General features: G+C 40.0%; 1 long non-coding RNA gene across 2 annotated transcripts in view; it reads right to left on the bottom strand.

The window, feature by feature from the left end:
- Positions 1-445: 445 nt before the first annotated feature.
- The window catches only part of Gm28643, a 30500-nt gene continuing 5645 nt past the window's right edge, over positions 446-25300 (bottom strand). Inside the window, exons 2-4 of one of the 2 annotated variants that reach the window (XR_374336.2) lie at positions 7078-7302; positions 6326-6463; positions 446-1017 (exon numbers count right to left, since the gene is read on the bottom strand). This is a non-coding gene — a long non-coding RNA (predicted gene 28643). Of the gene's footprint in view, positions 1018-6325; positions 6464-7077; positions 7914-25300 lie in introns of those variants that run through there. The other variant, XR_866186.2, reaches the window with a different exon arrangement.

Genomic DNA, 25300 nt, shown 5'->3' with positions numbered 1-25300 from the left:
TAGCAAACGTTATTAAAGGCACTATTAAGATTTTAAGTTTTTCAGATAACAAGTCATCTCAAAATGTGCCTTGCATAATTTTTTGAGTGAAGTAGATCACCAAAGATTTGATTTTATTGAAGTCAGTATTCAACAATCTGCAATTACTTAATTCTGTGAATGTATTGAAGTATGGTTATGTATAAAGGTACCATTGTAGGGTGGCAGGGGGGAACATTGTAGGGTAGCAGGGGGATCATAGATCTTTTTGGAGCTCTAGCTCCCATGATGGACAAATGCTTTACAACTGTTATTTAACTATGTATTGACTTGAAGATCCTTAAAGGAAAATGTTTGCCTACTTTGATGAAAGCTGAGTCCTTGTCTTTACCTGCTGCCCAGTTATCTTGCTGGTTGTTTCCATTGACATTTGATGAAGAAATTTCAATTTCATTTTAAATCTGTACTTCTAGATTTCATTACATATACAGGTTATATACATATGGTTTTAAATTTTTCATTTTATAAATTCATTGTGCGTGATATAGTGTTTATTTTTTTAATTTTTATATTGTAGACTATAATGTAGTCAATATGACTAACTTTGCAGAAAAACAAAACAAAACAAAACAAAACAAAACAAAACACATTCTCCCTGGATGTGTTACTTCATCCGCAAGATAGGTTGCTAATATTTCTTTCAGGTAGTATCTCAAATACTGCTCATAAGTCCTTCAGCAATGCACTCCACATGACTTCAGTGATATGCTACACCTAATGGGGGAAACAAAGAAATGAAGAAAGGGCAGATACAACAACATGTGTTCAGAAAAACTGGGTCAGGTAGGTTTCACTGGCTCTGAGGCAGGGCACCAAGTTCAACAGCAACCTGGAACCTCTCATCTGTATTGAGGAGGTTGGTTTCTTATATACAGTGCATAATCAGATGGGTTTATGGTATACAGTTGAACAAGGAGGCAGGTTTAGCTAAGCTTGATAGGAGATCTCTGCAGGAAGCAGCCTCAGGGTGTCGTCATCCTGCAGGAGGAGGAAGATGGAGATGATAGTTTGTACATACACCGTGAACGTTCATACTCAAAGCAGAGACAGGCTTTGACACCCCTTTGAAGCTCATGGGAGAAGGCCCAGGAACTCTCATGGCTGTAAGGCATCAGTCCTTGGTAAGATCATGCCCATTTCAGTCAATACACATTTATTTGGGATTTATCCTGTCTCCACACTTAAGTCTATGCCCTCGAATGTTGCATCCAATAGTTGGTTTTCTTGACAAAAGAAAGCTCAGGAGAGACAAGGAGAGCTCAGGAGAGACAGTGTATGACTTGTTCCTTAACCTACATGGTTTGGGTCAGTAATACACCACCGCGGAGCTGCAGCTCTCTCCTCTTCCAGTAGGAAGTAAACACTTGGGCAACCAAAGAACCAATTACCTAGCTGAAGAGAGAAGAGTGCTTAGAGCCGGCCGGAGGGGAAGGAATGTCCCTAAAAGCAAAGTCTAAGTAAGGCCAGGGTTTGGAAGAATATTATCCCCAGATATAGGAAGTGGGGAGGGCAGGCGGGCGGAGGGGCATACAAAAGGATTCATAGAATCCCATCTGGTAAAAACAGGACCTCTAAGAAGCGTGTGGGTGCCTCTCAAAACTGCCTGTGCACAGGACACCTGGCTGGAATATTTATCCACAGACGCCTATCACTCACTCTGTGGTTGCACGCTGTTCATGTTGGGAATTCACTCCCTCCACATTGCCCATAGCTGGAGGAGTGTTGAGCAAACTTCTGCTGCTCAGGGAAAGCTATCGGGCAGGAAAATGGAGATTCAAAAAGTTCTCCAGGGATAAGAAGGCCCAACGCCAGCCTGGGCTTCCTAGGAAAATGTCCGGTAGAGCAATGTGGTCAGAGGAAGGACATGAGCTCTAAACTTACTTGATCTTTCTGTGAGGCTGTGGAAAACTCCAAGAAGATGTGGCCAGTAAAAATGAATACTGACCCAAAAGGACAAATCAGATACTTGACTCCCTATGAATTGTGGCACATTGAACTATTGTAAACAAAATAAAACGCCAGGAAACAGCTTCTCTCCCTTCCCAGAAGATCTTGCCAGGATCAGAATCACATAGGTTTCAAATTTGGCTACAGTACGTAGCGTCTGACCTGCCACACTAGGAAAGCAAGGCTCACAAATCCAGTACGCGCCATTCCATTCTCTACACCATAGCCAATGACTCCAGTCAAAGCCTAACCACCACACAGGTAAGCCACTGCGCTCAGCCAGCATCTCAGATGTCTCCATTTTAGTAAAGATTACGCAGACACCATTGTGTATGGAAAATAGCAACCCCCAACCTAACCTGGGAAACCCTGATGGGTAAATTAAGCTCAACACCAGCATCTCAGATTCTGGTTTCTAGTTGAAAGCAAGCTTGTTGGTTTACTTGATCTGACCATGAGAAGTAAAATAGTCTACAAATATATTTATAAATAGTTGAGTGATGCATTCAACTTCAACTTCTGACTAGAATTTCTATCCAATCAGAGTGCCACCTATGGTCAATGGATAAAAAAAAGTTAGTGTGTACTTGAGACATGCTCAAACCGAAATACTACTTAATTATAGGAAGTACAAATGAGTGACATGTTTTTCATATTTTATTTTCTATCACATCTGGCAACCCAAGTGTAGCTTTCAAAAAGTAGAGAGAAAGAGCTGCTCTCTAAAACAGGAGAGTAGATATTCGGCCAAAAGTCCTAGGACTTTTCTCTAGCGACAGAATTTCAGAAAACTGACATGTGAATTAACTATAAAAATGTACATGGTGTTTCCTTAGGCAGGTTTCTACAAACTTTCCAAAGCATTCCTGTAATTTATTTTGTCACAACATGGCAATTTGTATAGTATAAAAGTGAAAAGAAAACGTCATTTCAAATATTTCCAAATGAGCTTTCAAGGGGTTCCCATTTACTTAAGTGTCAAATAAGCATGCTTTTCCAGTGTTTTCATATTATTCACCTAAATATTCTCTTGTAAATAAAATGAAAATCAGCTGCTAAGTCGCAGAGCAGCTCTGCGGAGTTCCTTGAAGAGAAGGAGCATCCAAGAGGCTCGTGCAGCATCCCTCATGTAACTGTGAAACTCATGTTACAGTTCGCCTTCCCAACAAGTCTCAGCCAAGTAGGAATGTCCTTATAGTCTAGTCCTCAGGATGCTGCGCAACCCTGCCTTCCCATTCACTCGCTTGCTACGCCTCTGAATCGCAGAGGCACAGTTACCAGAATTTTATACAATTAGTGCTCTGAGAGCATTTTAAATGCAAACCCAGAAGAGGAAAGTAAAAACAAATCAAAGTTAATTGTGACTGGCTGCAACAAAATGCTTAAATCAATATGAGGGTGGCTCATCTGCTCATCATTTCCCCATTACCTGGGAGATGAACACCTCCCGCTGTGCGTGACTCTTGATACAGATTTAGCACGGCTTGCTCCTAAGGCACATGCTAAGGAAACCTAGACCTTCTCTGACTCTTTCTCATTATCCTCTATACACCTAGTAACTGATGCATTTGTTCATCCTTATTTATTCTTGTTTGTCCACTATTGTTTACAAAGTGCACATGTACACTAGGAAAACCCAACTGTTTAAAATGTTTATCAAGAAGCAGGGCTTCTCATAATACAGTCATGGAGGCAAGAGTACATGCCCAGGAACTTTCCTCGGCTCATCTCCACACTCATTGTGATTCTTCAGAAACGCCCAAGAGTAAAATGTGACTCCTTTAATCAGCCCTATTTTGAAAAAAAAAGTTTTGGATTCGTGAACTTAGAAAAATAAAAGCCCACACATTCCAAAGTACAAGGTGGTAACTTCTCTAAAGAAGGGAATGTTTTAAAACCCAGATCCATATCAGTACTATGGTGTGGAGTTGTCATGGGCAGAATCCTCTTCAGGGTCAGAAACTCTGCTTTTGAAAGCTGGGAGCACTCTTTGATATTGTACATAAAGACAACAGCATCTGTAACCAGGTGTGTTATTTTTCTAAAAATGTCCTTCACCCTGGCCCAGAACACATATCCTGGATTGGAAGCCATACCAGCAATGGCAAGTTAATACATATCTCTATTAAACACAGGCACCAGATTTACATATTACCACATAGAACATTGTGATTTTACGGGTGAACTTTCTGGTTACTCAACTTTCCTTATACGCACAGATGAGCTAGGGTGGGCCATAGAGATGATCAGGCTGGTGGCAAGGACATTGGAAGAATGGTTCTCATTGTTAAGCCTGAGAAATAAATAAAAACAGAAAAACCTAAGAGTACACGGATGCGATGCAGGGGAAACAGCGAACTGAACTAATGGCTAGAGGGAAGCTGTATCGTACAGGGAAATACCAGCAACTGATGGCTTGGGTCTGATTGTCACCAGTTTGGCCTGTGTCCCACTTACCTCTCAGTATCTCTTTTGATTCTTCTGAGGGTGGAAAGGAAACATTCGTGCTCAATAACAATGTTGTAATGATAGGAAATGTAGGATTTAAGATACAATTTTTTTTAAAGAGCACCTCTAACTGATGCTAAAAGGCCACCAAGTGTTGGGGTAGAGGGTAGTTACCTAGCTCAAGGTTTTATTCAGTGGCGGTTCCACTTTTTCACTCACCGCCTGCAAATCAGCATTTTCAGTGGACAAAGGGCTCAGAAGCGCCTTATGATTGCCTCTTTTCAAATGGTAATGGCATCCTAACTCCTCTGCCAGGTTTTTCTTACCAGCGTACAAATTGCAGTTTACAAGGCTCTGAGGGGGGAGAAAAATCTTAGCTGAATATCTTTTTTTTTATTCGACAAACTGACATGTAAATTACCCTTTAAGTGCTCCACTCTAGGGCTCTGATCATCTCCTAATTGTCACAGTCAATTGTAGCCAACAGTCTCTTCAATCCCAAGCGCTTTGACAACAAGCACAAGGATCAAAGCAGAATGGGCTCCCTGCAATATCCTTCTGTTTAGGATGCTACAAAACGCCCGGGAAGGAAAGGTGTAAGGGCATTGCAGTAGAGGAAACTTGAGAGTGGCGAGCGAGCGTTACAGTAGTCATTTTCTCCCTCTCTACAACGATGCCGAATAAGCTGCTGTGATCTTTAATCACATGTATAGAACAAATACATGAACCTCCTGGGCAATTAATACGCTCTTAAGATTATACTAATAGTGGAGCTTTACAAACAACTCTGTCTCTGTGGCTTAGGAAAGCTACGGCATAGTTATGGGATAACGATCATTTCATAGCAGCTTAAAGCATCAGAAACTATTGGCAAACACACTCCGTACCTGAGTAGAAATTCCAAAGTGCAGTTTCGGTACTTTAGTGTCAGGATTCTCTCTATTCCTCCAGGTTAAACAGACCACTGAAAATTCTGGAGGTTTGGTTTAGTATGGTTTGGTTTTTGTTTGTTTGTTGTTTTTTTTTTTTTGTTTTGTTTTGTTTTTATTGTTTGTTGTTTTTTTTTTGTTTTGTTTTGTTTTTAAGTTAACCCCAAATCTTCCAGCTAGAAATGTGGCACCAAATAAATGTAAAATGTTGGGGGCTAGAGAGATGATGACTCTGATTAGAAGCACTGGCTGCTCTCCCACAAGACCCAAGTTCAAATCTCAGCAGCATGTCAGGCTGCTCCCTCCAGCTCCATGGGCTTCAACACCCTCTTCTAGACACCCACTGTACTCACATAGATGTGATATACACACAACACAGATGCACACACATGTGCACATTGATAAAAATTAATTTAAAATATCTAAAGTGTAATATAAAAACTGATTTCTGTAGAATGATGCTCCCTTTCCTTACGGTAGCTTCGCCTTACTCCTTTATTCACACTTATATATACCTGGGTCATTGCTTAACAAGCCATGCCAGTCCAGTCTGCTGTTACTAACTTTCAAAGAGGTTGAGTTCTGCTTTTTATAAGAGAGACACATGTCAGTTCAGCATTGTGACAGTAGAGCTATTTATTAATTTATTATTTTACAAATCTATATCAAATGCAAACCTTAAAAGTAACCTGAAAATAATCTTATCAGAAAAAAATGATAAATGGAAAGAAATCAAGGGTGCACAAGACACCACACACACACACACACACACACACACACACACACACACACACCTTGTTATGTACCCAGGTACCATGCACATAGAGCACATAAGGTCACACAGTGGTTGACAGCTTTCCTATGATAAAGGAGGAAGGAAAAAGCATATGGCAAACAGCCTAGGCTCCCTTCTCAGCCAGCTAGTTCACTCACAGAGTACCCCAGGCTCCCTTCAGTTTCACCTTGACTTCTCAGGTTTGATTGAAGAGCTTCACAGAAGGGTTTATTACAGATTGAGGAATGATCCATTTCACATCTGAAGCTCCAAAGTGCTACTTGTGAAGCGTCTTTGAGTGCATTTATTTCACACGTGAGGCTTTCTGCAAAATCAATATGGGCATTTTTCAGTTTGACAAGTCAACATGAAATATCACATAATAATAGGAAAAAAACAACACAGACTTGTACATTCAGACACACAATACAGTTATCTATGACAAAGCGACTTGTTAGTCCTCTCAGGTATTGGTGGGGCTCTCTAACCAGTGTTATCCTGACTGCAGGGCTAAAGAATGTAGAGCATGCAACAGAGCTCCATCAGCATGGCTTCCTTGCTCCATGCTAATGAATCCCACCAGGGCCTTTGCTTCTAATCTAAGAGAGATATGGTAATGGAGGGGGAGGGCAATGGAGGGGGGAGGGGAGAGGTGAGGGAACCTAGCAAAGGGGAATAATTTAATAACTTGCTTTTAAGTCACACGTAACTAATTGGCCAGACTGAGGACATTGGTCACCCAAAGAACGGCAAGAATGCACAACCATTACCAATATGTAGCAAGTACTAGCACAATAACTGACAGATTCATGTTGATAATCTTTGGGAGAATTTCAGGTCTCTCTTACCACCTGCATAAGCTTAAAGAACAGGCTTAAAACTTAGAAAAATCTGTGGATTTTCCTATGGGGAAAAAGTCGGCTTAATTCTGAGGCTTACCTTATGAACCTCTAAGAGAATTAAACAAGATGGTTCATAGCTTGCTTTATAGAAAACATGTATTGTTGGTAATTGCTGAAGTTGCTGTACTTCTCTTGCAGCTATTTTCGAGCATCATAGGGTTCTCGGATAGCGCTTCTTTGATTGTTTTCTGGGCCCTTTACACATTGTTGGGCATCTCATCCGGAGACCAAGTTGCAGAGACTAACTGAATTAGCTCTGGTCCTAGTTGAGGAGGGCAGAGTTTAAGAGTAAACTCCTCCAGCAAGAAGGCAGTCCTCCCAACCAAGCTTGCAAGGGTAGGGATCACGTTGGAAAGAGAGAAAGAAACAGGCCTTATGTTTAGAGGCTACTTGGTTATCTATTCAAATGAGTGAGAAGAGACACAGAGAGAAATGTCCACATTATTTTCCCTCATGTACCAGTAGGTCACAACTAATGACGAAATTATCTTATTATTCCCCACCATTAGAGGACCTTAAAGACAGACACAAAGCCTCTCCAGGAGAGGTTTATATTTAGCTAAACAGGTCACTGTAACTCTGCACTCCTCTCCACATTTGTCTATAGCCAATCACAACTTGACCAACATTACCATCTAAACATCTGCAGTTAATTATCTGTGCTTGGGCCAGCTAATTTGTAGATTACTTGAAACATTATAAATTTTAAGTTAGCTGTCTCCACCACTCAGCACAAACCTAGAGTAGGTACAACATACATTTATAGAAGAAAAACTTCATGTTAATAACAAGGTGAGAAAAGCATCATTATAAAATACAATTGAAAATTTTAAACTCTTGCCATACATTTTAAAGTTAAATGACTATATAGAAATTACTTTCTTCTTAATTAATTCAACAACACATATTTTTTAAAAAACCTTCATATATGCTATACTGCTTAGTTTTAGTTGCTCCAATTTTTTTACTTCATTATTAAAATTAAGTTACAGCTTTCATTCCAAAGAAACACTAAAATATTTTATTATATACTGATGTAAAGTTACAAGTACAAATTGAAACAATTTCCTTCTTTAAAGGGCCATTTCCTCAAATTTTTTTACTTTATTTGACTTGGACTTAAATATATTTTAGCAGGGAAACAAGTTTATAATTGATCATTAAATTCTCAGATTGGCATATAAAATCCTATTTAATATGAAATGTACATGAAACACACTAATGGCAACCATTGAGCAGCCCTAAGGCATAAAATACATAAATTAAGCCCTGTAAGACCAAAGCAGGTGTCCAAATTTTGGGACAAGACATGCAAGAGATGACACAGAAGGATGTATCAGTCGTGAGTTTGGATGACCACTTTTCCCATGATCATCACCATGGCAACACCACCCACAGGTCATACTTCACTTGCTATGTCAGTATACAGTGGCTATTAAGATGTTGACAGTGGGTGGCCAGATGGAGAACATTTGATCATCACATCATGACATTTTAACTGAGTAGAGAAGTCCACTAGGCTCTCAGTACCTCACCTCTCTCTGGAACTATATCACAGCCAGGACACTGAGCACACATAAATATAGTCAGTCAAATAAAAAGGATACGAGAGCTCTGTAATTTCACAGCCCCAACTTCAGCACTCATTCTGTGTGAATTTTGCCTTGTACTACAGTGGCATCAAAGTCCTTAAGCATAGCTTTGAAAGGTCTAAGAACTCTCAACTAACTCTGGCATTGTCACTCAAAACTATAACACTGAAGTCAAGATTTGCCTCTTATAACTGTTTTTAAATTTTATTACATTTATTGGGGCATATAACTGCACATATAGGGGTAGGAAGTCAAAGGACAACCTGAGGAAGTTTATTCTGCTATCATGCAAGTCCAGAGGCTCTGACACAGGTCACGAGGATTAGTGCCGCTTATCCATCTCACCAATCCTAACCATGTCTTTTAAAGCTCTCAGTGAAAATTTCATAACATCTTTCAGTTGTGTGTGTGTGTGTGTGTGTGTGTGTGTGTGTGTGTGTACATGCCTGTGTACTTTAATGGTTTTCTTACTCTATTATTATGGTCTTCTGCCTTATCACATTTCTGTTTCTGATTATAATTGTAAACCTTATTACTCTAGATGATAAATTAGTAGTAGAAACAGAGCCCAATCATAGAACATGTTCATAATGTGTACACGGCCCTAGATTGCATCACTAAATCAGGAAAGAAAAAGAAGAATGATAGCTGCCTTACAGGTAATTCAATGGTGCCATTAGAATGAATCTTCCAGTTCAGTTCATTGCAATGGTGGGTACATGTATTCAATCCTACCACTGGATGTCCATGGGATTATTTGATGGTACACAAGTATTCTTTGCCCCAAGAATCTACCAGTAGCCAGAAATTCATCAGGGTGGGATATATATATAGTCCAGTGGGTCTCTCCCTAAGTCATGATAAGACTATTACAGATAAGCCTAGGATAGGAGTCTATATGCCCAATCCAGGCATCCACGACTACTGTGGGATCATGCTTGCAATGGTTATATTATGCCCAGCATACAGTACTCTGTAGCCTTTCTCCCTCTCTGACTCATATATTCCTTTCACCTCCTCTCCCTGAGCCTTAGAGAGGATTCTGTAGATTACTTAGAGCTGAGCACTCAGTGAATGCCTTGCCTGGAAATTATAAAAATTTCAATTCCAAACGGGCAAATACATAACCTGACATGGGAAAGATTCAACATGCAAACATAGATGAAAACCAAGGAAACCCATGAGACCCAGACTGCAGAATTTCACTTCTCCTCTGAGACATTCAACAGTGAAACTACAAGAATACCACCCTTTCCAGGTGCCCTGCCATAAGGTTGTAACTAATGCACATTGCTACTGGGTATAAACTTACAAGCTCACTGAACCAAAAAGAAAAAACTTGAGGCTCATTAAGACAAAAATACTTGACCCCAAACCAGTCTAGTTTTCAGTGGTTTCTTTATTTCCACAACAGAACATCAACAACATCTTACCAAACTCACTGTCTTTGGAGTTGACTAAATTTTACTTTCAAAACTTTTTAAATTCTTTCTTGATTTCATCTTTGAACCCAGACCACTTCTGCTGCAAAATAGTGTCTTTTATACAGGCCAGGGTAGCAGCATCATGAACTCTCAACAGTAGTATAACCTAGAGCAGACCTGAGCAAAGACAGCACGAGCTGACATGCATATAGGAACAAGCAAATTCTCACAGGGTCCCACCCCTAAATGAAGAGCTACAGGCAATTAATGGTCTTCCCCCAACATGAGCCCCATATTGGTTATCCAGTACCAATTAGTCAGTGCTAGAATCATACATACAAGTAAGACTAAGTGGTCTCATCAAGTTGTATTTATATATGTGTGTATACATGTAACAACAATAATTAAGAGTGAGAAAGAAAACAGTGAAGACTCATGGAAGAATAAAGAGGGCTTGAAGAAGAGGCAAGGGGACAGCAGGAGAGGGAGTTAGTATATGGTGATGGGGGACTCGTTATGTTATATACATGCCTGAAATGTCATTTCAAAAACCCATTATTTTATAAAAAATTAATAAATGTTAATAATATTTAAAACTATTTTCAGTATTTCATCTTAATTTCCTACACTTTATCGAAACTATAACACAAAATAATGATTTCGCGTGAATGGTGGTTATAGTCCTTTTCTGAAACGCATTGAGCAAATTTACACCTGTTTCACACAAAGGCAAGAGACTGAGGTTCGGCAGTGGTCTAAATAAAATGTAGGAGAGTATGAGTAATAGAAGAAACTAGTTCACCACCCTGTAGCCACTACACAGACTGAAACCACCAAGGGTTAAGGTAGATGACTTCTATTTGTGTAAGTTTGAAGGCTAAAACAGCACAGTGAAAACTAATGGACATAGTATATTAATTCAAAACTTCATGAAAATTTTTCCTCTGTATATATACTCTAAGCATTCTTTTGTTCTTGTGTTGTTTTGTTTGAAACAGGGTCTCTCTATGCAGTCTTGGCTGTCCTGGAACTACCAACTTAGACCAGGCTGGCCTTGAACTCAGAAAGCTCTACCTTCCTCTGCCTCCCAAGTGCTGAAATTGAAGGTATGTGTCACCTTGCCCGCACACTCTAATCGCTTTGAGATAATCATTTGACTTTAAGATTTATCCCCATGGTCTGTGTATCTTGTTGAATTAAGTATAGCAGAAACCTTGAAAGCTGATATGAATTTGGAGTTCTGAACAATACTAACATTTTTATTAATAATAATTACCTACAAGTAACATATTTCAGGCACTTAAACCATGTCTTTAGAAAACAGTCATACTAGTTAAATACCCACATCCCTCTGAGACAGGAGGAAACTGGTGCTTAGAGAAACTAAGTAACTTGGCTAAAGCCATATGCTAGAAACTTTGGAGTATTTAACCACAAAGTGCTCCTGCATCTTGATGCACTGCTGTGTGACTTTAGCTCTCTTACAAACCTTGTCATCTCCAGAAATGAGAGTCCCCTTGCCTTGGAGCTACTAGATTGCTCAATAGTCCCTAAGTAGAAACCATATCTTGGTTATAGACCCTTGTTTGGATTGTCTCTATGCTTGAACAGAAGATGGTCACTAACAGCATGGTGTTTTATCAATAGCTGCTCATTTTATTCCACTGATTCCTTTCAAACACCAACATGTGACTCACTCTGATGGAATGTGTTCATCAAGCACCAAGGTACAAACGATTTACTCTATAGATTACCATCCATATTGCCATGTCTTTTGAATGCCAGATGAAGAGGAGACATAAAGTAAAGGGTCAGAGAAGGACAACAACCAGAACAAAGGGATCACATTCACAAACTGCTCTGTGCTTCTGTTTCTTTATTCCACACTTCTCTCCCACAAGATCAAAGTTGGCTTGCCAAAAAAAAAAAAAAATGCATCCATGCAATATGATAACTCAGATTTAAAGGAAGTATCAGGGAAATCCAGTCAAGAGGGAACTTTTTCATACTTTTCAGGAGTAAAGCATAAATTTAAACTTAGCATTCAGACAGGCTATGTGGGTAGAAAAACATGAATCATTACATACATTTCAAAGTCTGTAGAACAAATAACAAGCTTTTGCCCAGGAGAAACAATTAATCCTAGCTATGAGACAGTGGGGAAATGTGTCTCTATAACCCTCCTTAAGAAGTCAGGATACAAAACAGAGCAGTCCCCTCCATGACATCATCACAGCAGTCCACTGTTTTAAAACTGGTGATGTTTTACATCGGGCTACTTATGGCTTGGTTCATTATTAAAAAGCAGCCACAGTACGCTTGGTCAGAATTCAACTGTGGAAGTTCTTTGGGAAGAGTATACTAGTTGTCGCTGAGAAAGAGAAGAAAAGACCCTGTTGAATGGTAGGGGTGTGGGAAGTATTCATGGGACACACATCTTATAGACTTGCTGGGCTGCAAGTCCCCTTGTAGTCTGAAGCATCAGGCCCTAGCTAACATTTTTTTTGGAGAACAGACCAGCAGTAGCTTCTGCTACCAGACCTTGATGTCAGGCTGTCCTGATTCGAATTATGATATGAACTTAATCCACCTAATCCAGAAGAAACATTTCAACAGCAGTGTGCCTAAATATTTTAACTATCTAGTATCAGACTGAAGCCCCACGCTCCCAAGGAGCAGTAGAGACTCTGAAGGGGTTCTGATTGCAATATCTGTCACCTCACTGTGTCTCAGCGCTAACTGAGCTAATTTGGTTGGCTAGGACGTTCTCTCCATCCTCTCTCAGTGTGGTGGGCATCCTTCTACCCTAACCTTAGCTGGGAAGCTGTGTGCTCAGTCGAAGGAGACAAGCTTCTACCTCTTCTGGTATCAGAGGATCTTTCTTCAGTCAAGTGTCCACAGACGACCACACTCCCCTGCTGGATTCACCAGACAGGATCTCAAAACCTTACATTCATCAGAGAAGGTTAGCTATAAATAGCAGATCTCTGCTAAAAGGCACTGCATGCATCCATCAGTCCGTCATCCCTTCAATAAGTCCACACATACTTACTAGACTTTGTTATTGTCATAAACTGGGGATGCATGGACACATGTAAGACACAAACAACACCTCCTTTGTGATAGCAAACACTAAGACATATTGATATTCCACATATAAAGTTTTTTTTAACAAATTATAGTTTGCTCCTTAAATTGAGACCTCCCTCGTAATAACCAAACTTTAAATCAGCCATGGGTTCCAAAAAATTACCCATCGTGCCCATAAATGTTTCAAGGTGAGAATATTTAACCAAAAACTTCTTTTCAGACTTCTAACAATCACTTTTTTTTTCTTTGCAAGAAAAAAGAAAAAATGAGCTGCTATAAAATTGCAGTTTAAATTTCTTAATCTGAATTCCGTAATTTTCTATTTTTTCCCTTAATGTTTTCCTAGCGCTATCAGACTTACAAACTCTGGTGTGTCTTTAGTTCCTAATGAGATGCCCATGCCCACATCTGCAACGGAAGACATCCTCTCTTTTTCTACAGACACTGGAGAAGCCTCTGGAGACTGAGCAACCACAACTCCGGCAGACAAGAGAGGAGATCCAGTGTGAGATACAGATACTGCTGTGAGATAGATACAGTGCAGTCTTCACAGCAAAGCTGGTGTTGACTCGCTGTCTCCCAGGAACGACGCATGCACACACAGTCAATGCCTGTTCTGGGCCTCTGCGCTTGCAGGATTTCTCTCAATGCCTGGTGACTGCGTTGAGCTTCGTATTTGAAGTGTTCTCTTACAGTTTTCAAATTAAATCTTCCTTGAGGTTCTAGTTTGATGTTAGGGAAATAATGTGTAATTGACCACATTTCCTCCCCGTTCAAAAAGTAAGCTCTCAGTGAAAGCCTCCTGAGACAGACACAAACACAGTGCAAACATCTTACCATCTCACAGTCAGACCTCAGAAGCCCCTTAAAGGCGACAGCTAGAGCTAACAGCAGAAGTTCCCCCAACACCTACCCAGGAGTGAACTGTGTGAGCTAGAAATATCCCAGTCCACAGCAGCCAACTTCATATTTCATGGCCTTCCTCCTGGTCTACAAGAAATGTAAATATCCAAGAAAGTTTGGGAAAGTGTATAGAGAATTGTGGCATATTACCGTTGCTTCAGATTCCATGAAGTCTTTTCCAATATTTATTTACAATTCTGATTTTTTTTGCATACAACATTGGACTTCTAAAACAACAACTACAGTCTATACCTTATGCATACCTTCAGCATACCTTACCCTGTGGCAGAGGGCTATACGTTTGCAATGTCTCATCAATCGTTTATATGTGTTTATCCTGGATGAGCACTTTATCTGTGCCAGACCCTGTGCTGAACTCTATGAGTAGAACAGACTGAGTCCCTGAAAACAAAAAATACAACTGTCGCCAATTCATCCCAGTATTTTATGCACAGACTTCTGCAAGACTAATTTAAGCCTGTTTCACTAAAATCCAATCCCATAACTCCCTGTTTTGCCAACAGAGTAGGTAAACAGCAGCCAATCACTATCCTCTCCAAGCTAGCCCACCCGAAACTTCAAGTACTCACAAAGTTCTAATCTCTTATTAAAAAAATAAACCTTTCTCTGCTAAGAGATTACATTTGATGCATGAAACAAGCCAGTAAAACTCTTTTCTACGTCATCACGTTGTCATTGATATGAAAAGATGGAATATGAATTCTCGACCACAATGGAAATATAAAGCTAAAGATGACTCATACGATCAGTCAGTTTCTTAGACATTAATCTGCAGTGTAGTCATGATATTGCTATCCTAAGAAAATAAATATAATGGAACAAAAAAAAATGTTATCACTGTATTAGCTGGGGAAATAACTAACCGTTCTCTACGTCTGTGACATAGCTGAGTGCCCTGTCCCCAAAGAAATCAAGACACACTGTCACAGAGCCACATTATTATCCCTTAAGAAGACTGTAATATGTGTCCATCATTCATTCATTGACATTGAACTTGTGCCAAAACTATTAAGAATACATACTAATAGTTATTCCAAATGTGTAGGAATGAATGCTGAAAAAAAAAACAAAATGAGATTGTTACTCATTATTAATTTGTCTTTTATAAATGATTAAGTAAAGCATATGAAAGAAATGAAAGGGCAATAAATATCCTTTTATCACAAACCTGGGGCTTTCTCTCACTCTGTGCATGTACAAGCCAGTTTAGAAATGTATATAATTACCTATGGTCAGCATATCACTGCATTAAATATATAACAATTATGATTATGAAGACAATTTCCTTGACCTCCTATTTTGGTCTGGCTAGGAATTCCTGTGTTTTCCTAGATAAACTGTTCTGCTGTGCTAATCACTCTGTGCAGGTCAATTTTTACCAGGATAAATGACCTGTTCTTTACAGCACTTTCTCTAAAGCATCCTTATATGCATATGAACAGCATATGTTCAGAAAATATGAACAGAGCTGCTCTTTAAGGGCTTTTTAAAATCTGAAACCTGTGTGTTGGGATAAACTTACATATACATGTATATATAATATAATATTATATATATATATATATATATATATATATATATATATATACACATATAGCTAAGGTACAATGTGTGTTATTTGGCAGCTGAATTTGACATGAAAATATAAAAGGTTTGGGCAACCACATATTTGGAAATAGAAATCTTTCCTTAAAACATGGCTTTGGTTTTTAAACATAGCTAAATTTCTGGAAACTTCAATTTGTTAAAGACAGCCAAGACTTCAATCATATTTAACATATTCCTGGGGTTTACATATAGTGTTTCAAAGTAATAAACAACATCTTGTTTGGAGCAGCAAGAAGAAAACTGAAGCAAGCACTTCTTGAAGAGTAAAAGCCCCTCTTTTGAGAATAGTCTGGAGACCAGCTCTTCTGTTGGTGAAATGACAAAACACAATTCAGCACACAAAACATGATGAGCTCAATTCAACTCAGTAAACATTTTTAGCTGGCTTCATTCGTAGTAAGAATTTTAATGTAACTATAATTTCAACAATGCATCCATTATAATGGAAACTTGAGGGGCGAAACTTGCCTAACTGTTAATAAGAACAACGGTGTCAGATTTGCACTTCAAAAATCAGAAAGGATGTGATGACATTGATGGAAGAATTTTTAAACTCTCAGTACAGTTCGTGGGAATGAATTTACATTCACTCAGAAGCGCTCTCAAACACACTGACCAAAAGCCCACGGGCCTGATTCACTGGAAAAGAATTTCCTCCTACAAGGTAAGATCTCTCCGTACCTTATCTGTCCCGTAGCAAATGTCTGCTAAAGCCATAAATCCTTTGCATGCATTCCCTATTGGTTCAAACATAATAGCAATGTCTAGAAGCATGGTACCTAGCAAGAGCAAACACTCTCCAAGTAGAAGAAGATGGTGAAACAGGGTTAACCTGTCCAAGGAAAGGAAAAACATAAGAAGCCAGTTGAGGGTTTGCTTCTTCTCTTCACACAGAGACTGATAAACAGAACCACTGCCTTACAAGCAACTGTGGGTTCCTATACAGATAACTCACAGGGATCCTTACCTAACAAGCATATGATTATGTCTCTCTTTCAACTAGCTTTCTCTGACCCCCACTCCCACCCATACTGTTCCTAACTTTTTAGATAAGTCTTTGGAAACTTAAAACACAGGAATTCAACTAAAAGTGTAAACGTTGGTGATGCTAAGCCCCTTTCCTATCTTTTCTTTTAAAACTCCTATGTAAGTGAAGGTTGGAGGTAGAAGGTCTATGAGAGGTTTGTGGTGGAATGCTCTTCCACAGGCTGTTGGGACCTGCTCGTCACTTTCCTGGGGACCATTGCATGCTTTCTCAGAGGACCTACCCCTACATACCCTACATCAGATTCCAGCCCCTTCTCACTGTCTATCCTTCTTTCCCATTTGATAAATTTCCCTCATATTTACCATTACTGAATATAGTCTGTATTTCATTAATTTATTCTTTATTTCTTTCTACTCAAATGTAAGCTGGTTTCCAGGAGAAACTTTGGTCTATTTTTTTCCTTTGCTAAATTACCAATGTCAAAGTGAAGTCTGGTGTTGATAAGCCTACAAAACTTACTGTAGATCACAATAGTATTCAGATTATTATTCGTATCAGCTTGAAGTCAACACAGGTGCTAGGGATCTGGTTGAGATGGAGAGCACATACTTACCTTACGTAAGACCATGGCTAAAAACTATCAGAAGTATTAATAAAGGGAAGGTAGTCTGGGAAGTCTGAAGATTGAAGCTAGCCAGAGGATATCACACTATAACTGACAGCTGCATGCACATGTTTGATTATTACATGCCTTTCATATGTAGAATAGTGGAGAGAAGGCTAGCTCAGAACTCAGTAAGAGGCCAGTTCAGGAGAGAAATGAACCAAGCCTATGGCCCATCCACTAGAACATCCTATCTTTTACACTCTTGTTAGTATCTTATTGAAAATTTGCATATCATTTAGGGACTTCAAACATCAGTCCCTTGCATGTACTTTTCTTCATCTTACACTAGGCACTGGGATTCAGACAGGGTTCTCAAGAGTTGTGTTTCAACAGAGATGAAGATGAAGCAGTGCCCCATAATGGTCATATAACAGATTTGTAGATTTCTGTTGGAGCCTAGAGGATGAAAAGAAATGTCATGAGTTAAGATGATGAATCCAGGCTTGGTGAGCCATGGCTATAACCCTAACACCCAAAAGGCTAAAGCAGTAGGATTATTACATGTTTAAGTTCAGCTTGGGCTACATAACAAAGCCAGGTCCGTCTCCAATAAGAGGTCTGTCTCTACATCCCCACCACCACCATCCCCCACCCCTCAAAAAAGACAAGGATAAAAGGAAAACTGTTCTGCATTATTTTGTTCGAACTTATTTGATTAAAAGGAATCAGTCGTCTTCTACCCCCCTCTCCCCACACTGACCCCCGTCCCCTTTCCCCTCCTCACCTCCTCTCCCACCCAGTTCCCTCTCTCTTATTTTGTTTCCCCTTTAGAATGAGATTCACGAATTTTCCTTTAGGCCTTCCTTATTACCCTGTTCCTTTGAGTCTGTGGAATGTAGTGTGGTTATCCTGCACTTTATGACTAATGACCACTTATAAGTGAGAACATTTCATTCGTGTCTTTCTGGGTTACCAAGTGAAATTTGCCTAAAATTTTCATGATGTCTTTGCTTTTAGTAGTTGAATAGTATTTCAGATGTACCACATTTTCTGTATGTGCTTTTATTTGGTTATAGTTTGGTGATCCTTTATTTTATGGCTCCCCCCCCCCTTTTTGGGTGGTATTTTGTTTTCTTGTTTTGGGGGATTTTGTTGCAATATTGTGCCTTTGGTTTTTTTCTGAGAAAGTTGGGTGGGGGAAAGAATCTGGAAAGACTTGGGGGGGGGAGGAGGAGGAAGAGGAGGAGGAAGAGGAGGAGGAGGAGGAGAAGAAGAAGAAGAAGAAGGAGGAGGAGGAGGAGGAAGAGGAGGAGGAGGAGGAAGAAGGGGAGGGGAGGGGAGAGGGAAGGGAGAGGGAGGAGAGAGAGAGAGAGAGAGAGAGAGAGAGAGAGAGAGAGAGAGAGAGAGAGATCCTCTAACAAAGCCACACCTACTCCAACAAGCCCATACCTCCTAATGGTGTCACCTCCTATGGGCATATGATAGCCATTTTCTTTCACCAATTTCTGTCTTAGGGTTTCTATTGCTGTGAAAAGACACCATGACCACAGCAACTCTAAAGGAAAACATTTCATTAGTGCTGTCTTACAGTTAGAATTTTAGTCCATTATCATCATGGCAGAAAGTATGGCAGCACATAGGCAGACATAGTACTGGAGAGACAGCTGAGAGATCTACATCTTGATACACTTCCTCCAAGACCACACCTATTCCAACAAGGCTATACCTACTGATAGCATCACTCACTATTGGCCTATAGGAGACATTTTCTTTCAAAAAACCACAGAAAAGGAGGGGGTAGGGGAGGTGAGAGGATGGGTGAGAAAGGACAAGAGGGGAGGTAAAGGATAAGAAGGGAAGAGAAGGGGAAGGGGAAGAAGAAGGGAGGGGAGGGCAAGAGAGGGGAGGGAAAGGAGGAAGGGGAGGGGAAAGAGAAGGGAGAGGGGAAGAAGAAGGGAGGGAAGGGAAAGAGAGGGGAGGGAAAGGAGGAAGGTGAGAGGAGGGAGGGAAGGGAGGGAGGGAGGAAGAGAAGGAGGGAGGGAGGGAGGAAGGAAGGAAGGAAGGAAGGAAGGAAGGAAGGAAGGAAGAAGGAAGAGCAGACAAAAGGAAGAAAGATCTTTGCAGTATTTTCCAAAGATGTATATTGTATATGTCCTAGGATAGCAGATGGTGATAGAACGTTTGCTGATAAATTTCAAGATAAAACTTTAAAAGCTAAACAATGAAAGGATTATAGAGCTACATATAAATATGTATGAGTCAGAACTTTTAAAGTACCTATTTAGAGATGGTTCAGGGGTTAAGGGTGTTCGTTGCTCTTCCAAAGGACCAAAGTTCAGTTTCTCACATCCCTGTTTGGTAGCTCACAAGCACTTGTAACTCCAGCTCTAGGGGGTCCTGTGCCTTCTTCTGGCTTCCATGGAGACCCACACACATATACACATAAACATGCTCAAACACACACGTACACTTGAATGAATAAATAATAATAGCTTGAATTTTAAATCTCAACAACAACCAAAAAGAAAGTACACATGCCAAAGTGTCTATGATCTTGAAGGACTAAAAAGTCTTACTTTGTATAATTTTATGACTATATTTATATATTTGGGGTATTTTCAAATGAAAAATGAAAGCTACATGAAACTAGTATTTACTGCTTTCATATATTCATGTTACAGTATGAAAGAAGGAAGTCCACCGTCAGTGAATATGTTGATTTACATGAGAGACACCTTTTCCAGGGTTGGCAGGAAGTACTACAACACAGTGGTTAGAAGTGGAGGTTTCTTAGCCAGACAGACTTTGGCCTGGATTTCAGCTTCATGCTTAGCAATAGGGAGACTGAAAGAAAAAAATATATATGATTTGCCTTCTTGAAAGCTATTTTCTCATCTGTAAAAGGGAGTGGCATACCAATTTCTCTGGTTTTCCATTAACATTTTAGATTTCATACATCTATCGCATTAAAAAAAACCCTCAATTTAAAAACCTGTTGCTACGGCCAATGGCAACTACCCAAAGGAACCAGGTAAACACGTTTTGGCTGCGGGACGTAGAGAATCAGTCTCATAACTCAGCTGGGAGACTTCCTCCTTGCGGGCTAACTTTCACAGCACCAGAAAATACTATGAAAACATCAATGCGCTTGCCCAGTGCTGGCTGGACCGTGAGTGCAGTGATATTAACCTGCCAGGCAAAGTGTACCCACTGGGGCAGTCGTGGCACAATTGTTAGGGAGTAACTGTTTTCTGATTGGATTTAAGGCCTGCTCCACAGCTGGGCATTTCAGGCCTGCTGTAATTGTGGCGAAAGCACTGTAGCTGGGGTAGCCATAGCCTTCTCAATATTTATGCTTATACTCATAGACCTGTGATGCTCTCGGCCTTGGTCAGGGAGACTTCCCTCTACCGTGAATAGAATGATGTGTTAATGGTCAGAATGCTTAAAATAAGAGACAAGTGCTCAGCCCTAAACGGGGACGATATCAACCCCAAACCGCCAAGCTTGGGCGCCATTAGAGAAGAGGTGGAAGGAAATACTTAAAGAGTCAGATCATAAGGAAGATCAGCATTGCAGGGATGTCCAATCATGACCTCACCACAGCTGTAGTTAACTACATAAGACCTAGACAAGATCAATGCAGCCAAAATCCAGGCATAAATGGGTAGATCATCTCCAGGCCCCATCCCACACGGAGGAGCAGATAGTGCCTGGGGGAGGGAATATCATTCTTTGCTGAGGTTTAAACTCACTGGTCTGCCCCACTGCTCCAGAGGATAGCTTAACACTCATGCACATATGGGCAGCTATACCCAAACTTAATGCAGGGTTTTTTATGTTGTTGTTTTTTTGGTTTTTTGTTGTTGTTTTTTTTTTTTTTAAAGAAATGAAGTTTAGGGGAATAGAAGGGCAGTTTGAAGAATAAAATGGGGTTAGAGATGACCATGTTTTGTTACAAACATATATAGAGACTTTAAAATATTTTAACCTACAAAAATAAAAAGGGGTGTTTTAAATTAACCAAGTATGATACTAGCATTAAATTCCCCAAATTTAGATATAAACCATCAGGGGAAACAGTCTGGCAATACACTACAAGAACATACTAAATTTGATTAAAAAGGCACCTTAATTTCTCAGATATTGATTAGGATAATAACTATGATAAATTCGTATCCTGTTTCTAAGGGCATTATGGCTTTCTCTCTCCTTTCCTAAATGGCCAATGGTCTCCAGAGGCAGCTCCTGATACATAAAGCCTATGATTCAAGTAACAGATGCTACCGAAACCACCTGGTTTAGCAAATGCTCTCAGGACGGGAAAGACAAGGTACTAATGCTGCCGTTTAAGATAATACAAACGGCAAGAATGCTGATTGAGTTTATAAAAGGTAAAGTGCTTAACGCAGAGGAACGAGCAGTTGCGTTTTAAAGAGATTCAATTGAAATGTATCACAGTTAAATACCACACCAAGACGTGAAGAACAAAATGCAATACAAATAAATAGCAGTTATGCAGAGACTTTTAAAGCAAGCTGCTTGCTTGGACAGTCAAAGGAAATCTTCATGTTTATGTAATAAGATCATATAAAATAAATAGGAATAACAAGATTAGGCTAAAAGAAAAATGATCTACTGTGAACTTGAAATCCGCAAAATATTTCAAACAATGCCACAGCTCTTTCTATAAACGTTAAACTTGGTCTTCTTCGGCTAGAACAAAGTTTTGAAAAGTCAGGTGGTGCTCTGGGAATTGACAGTGAAGAGACACTGGCTTGTCCTAGTGAAGTCACAACCTTGACACAACCATTGTGCTTTGCTAACTTGTAGAGAGAGCACTTGAGTTGTATATGCACACCCAGAGAGAACCTCGAAGGCAGAGAGGAAGGAAGACACCCTGACCTCCATTCCTCCATTCCACTGTTAGAGGCATCTAAGTGTATTTGTAATATCAGTGCAAAGCTGGTTCAAGACAGCATCGGAATCTACCTTTGTGGTAATCCGCTGAGTCCTGGATGCCTTTGAGAAAACCACTTCACACAACCAACCACAGGAGGACTCGGTATCTTAGAGAAAAATGAAGTCAATACAATAGTTCCAAAGTGCCACTTACGCTACCTAGGAGGATCCGAGCACAGGATGTGCTGTGCAGCTTCCCTTGACCCTGATTTTCTCATGCTTGCCCATTAGCACAGATTAGTTTACTGCTCTCATTGTCCCCTAGACACTAGGCCTAAACAGCATGAGCCAGTGGACTGTGACAGAAACAAACCTGGATAGCAATGGGAAGTAGGCTAGGACCAAAGCGGTAGAGGTACAAACAAAACAGGGCGTTGGGCTAAGGGAAAAAACAAACAAACAGACAAACAAACAAAACAGGTTCTGATGTACAAATGGCATTGGCATTCTCCAAACCAAAATTCATGTTCATGGCACATAGCTTGACAAGTATGACTGTTCTTATGAGGATGTCAGCACAGACTCTTTACAACCTAAGGTCACCCTGCAAAATCTCAGCTACCTAAGCATCACATCTGTAAAGACAGCAAGCATAGGAAATCTTGCTGTAAGAAGAGCAGGTAGTAACACAATCACAAAAGAATTCAAATGATATGTACTCACTGATAAGTGGAAATTAGCCCAGAAACTTAGTATAGAGAGATATAAGGTACAATTTGCAAAACACATGAAACTGAAGAAGAATGAAGACCAAAGTGTGAACACTTTGCTCCTTCTTAGAATTGGAAACAATCACCCATGGAAGGAGTTACAGAGACAAAGTTTGGAGCTGAGACAAAAGGATGGACTATCTAGAGACTGCCATATCCAGGGATCCATCCCATAATTAGCCTCCAAACGATGACACCATTGCATACACTAGCAAGCATTTGATGCAAGGACCATGATATAGCTGTCTCTTGTGAGACTAGGCCGGGGCCTAGCAAACACAGAAGTGGATGCTCACAGTCAACTATTGGATGGATCACAGGGCCCCCAATGGAGGAGCTAGAGCTAAAGAGATCTGCAACCCTGTAGGTGCAACATTATGAACTAACCAGTACCCCGGAGCTCTTGACTCTAGCTGCATATGTATCAAAAGATGGCCTAGTCGGCCATCACTGGAAAGAGAGGCCCATTGGACACGCAAACTTTATATGCCCCAGTACAGGGGAACACCAGGGCCAAAAAGTGAGTGGGTAGGGGAGTGGGGGGAGGATATGATGGGCTTTTGGGATAGCATTGGAAATGTAATTGAGGAAAATACGTAATTATATATATATATAAATATATATATATAAAGAAGAGCAGGTGGTAACTGAAACGGCTATTTACAGTTGAACAGAAAAGCATGCAGCATTGTCAGATTAAATTACTTGCTAAGGGTTCCAAACTTGTTGGCTGTGGCCTTGCAGGAGTCCTGAGCTCACACACAGACTTTTCAGTCAGAAAAGAGCCACTCTGAAGAAGCCTGGAAAATCTCGCCCTTGCTTTCAGGTTGATATCTACCAGTCTTCAGAAAGTCCGAAAACTAATCAATGTATGTTTGCTTGCAACCATTTAATTACTTGTGTCATTTCTTGTAAGGCTCCCTCAAAAAGACTTCACTGAGAGTTTCTTATAGAAAGAAAAGGAAAATGAAGTTTCGTAACCCCTAGCAACCCAACAGTATAAACCATGGAAAGGAAAGATGCAAAAATCTAAGACTGAGGGGGGAAAAAACGCCCTTTGTTTTGTTTTTTCTATCAATAGTGAATAAAAGTTATATTTTGCCAACAACTATAAATTAATAGCACCCCAAGCTTTTTTTTTTTTTTAAAGAAAGAAACCACAAAAAAGACTAGAGCAATTTGTATGTGATTTCAAAAGCTTTTCAAAGCCTGGAGATGCATCACTCTGTCATGGTACCACAGAAACTTCCCATTTGCAAAACTTACTCCCTTTCAGATCAGGAAACTGAGGCGCAGAAGCACGACCAAGGTTGGCTGGTTAGCTGTGACTGAGTCAGAACGCAACCTCACTTCCTGCCATTTGCCAATGTGGGTGTCGAACTCTCGAGGTCAACACCAACCACAACACCCCGCAGTGCTGTGCTGATTGATTGCTTTGTAATCTACTTATTTGTATTTTGGCTCTTAAATAAAGGTAAGGCTGCCAGGTTTGACATATTTCTAGCCCTTAGAAAGCTGACCTGACAGTACAATCCTTCCAAAACATTTACGGAGACAGTGTTCTGAGCAATTTACAGAATTTAATAAGGGACACATTCCGAGGCAGAGGGCAGCTATAGACAGCCAACCTGAATGAATGCATGAGAGGGAAGCATTATTATCTTTAATTTTCAAGATGTCATTGCCAGAGAAGATATATGCCAAATGCTAACAGGGGCCACTGGCTTGTTTGTTTGTTTGTTTGTTTGTTTGTTCTGGTTTGTTGTTGTTGTTTTGCTTTATTTTTTTAAGACCTCTGAGAGAAGCATGGAGAGCAATAGCAAAAAGGACACAGGAAGAGAGATGAGACATTAAAATAGACTGAGATGAGAACGTACAAGGATTAATTATTCGCAGCATTTGATATGTCTCCTCATGCAGAGACTTCCTGGTATCTAATAGCCCAGATCAAATCCTGGATGGATACTCTAAAGCTAGAGTGTATAAGTTAAAGCGTAAAATGTAAATACACATTAAAAATTCCACAATAGCTATAATTTTTCTTGTTCATCCTTATCATGGATTTTATCAAATACCAACATGGGACTTATAAGAAAAATAGCTATGTGGCTTAAATGGTAATGAAAAGTGACCAAACTGTTATAACGGAGTAGATATTTACTGTTGCCTGAACATTCTGTGATCCTGTACTGCCCACTTTCCATAAGATATAAGTAGAATTAAAACACAGTAACAACGTGAACATAGATTGGTTTGGGGGCTGTATAACTTTCCTACAAATGTGTAGATTTAGACAAATTCCCACACCACTGAAGCTTTAATAGAGTCAGAGGAGAAAAAGAAATACATGGGAAG

The sequence above is a fragment of the Mus musculus genome, chromosome 2, assembly GCF_000001635.26.
Source record: "Mus musculus strain C57BL/6J chromosome 2, GRCm38.p6 C57BL/6J".
NCBI lineage: Eukaryota > Metazoa > Chordata > Mammalia > Rodentia > Muridae > Mus > Mus musculus.
This window is presented reverse-complemented; position numbering and strand designations above follow the sequence as displayed.